This window comes from Siphateles boraxobius, unplaced genomic scaffold (assembly GCF_051911475.1).
Source record: "Siphateles boraxobius isolate OS27281-9 unplaced genomic scaffold, OSU_SipBor_1 307, whole genome shotgun sequence".
Taxonomy (NCBI): domain Eukaryota; kingdom Metazoa; phylum Chordata; class Actinopteri; order Cypriniformes; family Leuciscidae; genus Siphateles; species Siphateles boraxobius.
In genome coordinates, this window is record NW_027508928.1 from 327,501 (window position 1) to 330,000 (window position 2,500).

Sequence of the window (2,500 nt, forward strand, 5' to 3'; positions counted from 1 at the left end):
CAAACTTGCTCCTTTACATTTACTCTCCTCTATTTTCTTTAGATTTTCTTCCATAACTATTACGTTTTGTATATTTACTTCTCTCTTGTTTAACTCTTCTTTTAATGTTTTCCTTATATCTTTTTCTTTAGCTTTTTTAACTCTCTGAACCAATTTGCTGTATTTTATTGAGTATTTCTTTATTTCGTATTTTACATTTTCCCACCATATTCTTTTATCTTCTAGGTACATCCCATCATTTCTTTCTTCTTCTATTAATTTTTCGATCCCTAATTTATAACTTTCACTCTTTAAAATCTCTGTATTTAAAATCCAAACTCCAGGCCCTTTATCCTCTTTTTTAAAATCCATCTTCATTAAAATCATCTTATGATCACTTAAAGAGTTTTCTTTATACAAAATATCCTCAATAAAATATTCTAAACTTCTTGTGCTTAAAACATGATCAATTCTTGTTTGACATAAGAAATTGCTAACTAGTTGTTTTCTAGAAAATTCTCTTTTTCTTTCATGTCTCTCTCTCCACACATCAATTAAGTTTTTTTCTTCCATCAGCATTTTAAGTTCTTTTCTCCCCATATCTGTTTTAAAAACCATTCCATCTGCCATATCTCTTTTATTGAAAACTGTATTAAAATCTCCCACCATCATTACGGTCTCCCAACTTTCCATTAAGTCTCTTAAAGCACTAAAATAGTTCTTCTTTTCTTTTTCTTCATTAGGTGCATGAACATTAATCAAAATAAATTCTCTATCTTCATATCTTATTTCAACGGCAATACATTTTCCTTTTCCATCATCATATATTTCTTTAACCTCAATATCCTTTTCTTTTCTTACTAAAATAGCAACTCCTCTCCCCATTCTTCCATCCCCATTATTAAAATATATTTCACCACCCCACCTCTTTTTTAAATCTTCCATAATTTCATCTTTCCAATTAGTTTCCTGTAATACAATAACATCTTCTTTACATAACTCTTTTACTCTTTCAAATTTTTCCCTATTTAGTAGACCTCTTGCATTTAAAATCACCATATTCAAAACCATAAATAAAATTACTAAGAGTTTAAAAGACATCATTTTACATATTTTCTTCTTCTGCTTCTTCTTCTTCTTCGATACATTTTAAAACCTCAAACCTGTTCATACATTTGATTGTTTCTTTTCTTATAAATCTTTTGGCATTTTCTAGATTAGGTGTTACCTTTTGCATTCTTCTTCTTGCCACTCCACCTAATTCCTTGTCCTTTCTTTTGCCCTCTTGTCCGTTTTCTTTTTCTTTTTCTCTTTCTTTTTTCAACCTTTTACTCCTTTCATATCCCCTTCTGTTCCACTGTTCCGTTGTCTTTATTGATGTGTCCATTTGTGTCCGTCTCTCGTGTTCCATCTCCTCCTCCTCTTCTTCTTCCTCCTCCTCCTCCTCCTCACCTCCAATCTCCTGTTCACTGACCCCTTCAGTTTCTTCCTCGATCTCTTCTCCTTCCACTTCTTCATTCTGCTGTTCTTCTGACTCACTTGATTCAATCTCATTAGTTTCATTCTGCATCTGCCTCGCCTCCTCTTGTTCCTGTTGTGTCTCCTCTTCTCCTCCTTCCATCCAGCATTCACACTTATTTAAAACTTTAAAACATTCCGGGCACTTGACAGCTTTGCAATCCCTCGCGAAATGGCCCTGTTCTTCGCATTTGAAACACGTAAAGTTTGGACAGTCTTTGATGATGTGCTCCGGACTCAAACACAGCCGACAGGTTTTAACCTGCCTGCTGTGAATAATCCTGAAGTACTGCGTTCCTTCCGCTGTCTCAAACCGTGCACTATAAGGTAGCGAGGCCACTTCTTTAGGAAATTTTACTTTTACGAAGCGTGTTCCATCTTCGATTTCTGTGCCCGGGTAGACTCTCCTTCTGATTTGCGAGATGGGGATTACTCCCCATCCTTCCAGCTTTTCCACAATAATGGTGTCATCTAGGTAGGCCGGCAGATGCATTATTGAAACCACAAAAACTCTGTCTTTTAGTTTCTTGACTTCACAAATCTTTCCTTTAATTTCCAATCCATTTAATAGTTCATCACATGTTTCTTCTGTAGCTAAAGTCACTTCATATTCTTTATTCTTTTTGGGGCGTACTGCCAATATTTGATCAAGTCCCACCTGCTCCGTTAAAACTTTAATAATATCCTCTGCTTTTCCATCCGGCACCTCTGCTAAATCCACCGTTATAGTTGCTTCCTTTGTATAAATCCTCATCCTTTCTGTTCTGTCTTTGTCTTTTCTTTCTCGTAATCCTTTGTCCATGCTAGGGTCTCCAATCCGTCTTGATCCTCCTGCCATATCCATGTCTTTATCGTGTAATCCATCCATTTTGTAAATAAATAAATAAAAAACCAAACAAACTCCCCAGACAGCCTAGGCTGCTGGGAAGTGTAGAAATGAAAAAAAAAGGACTCGAATAACAAACAAAAACTGTATTTAACAAAACAAAATAACAAGAGCAAA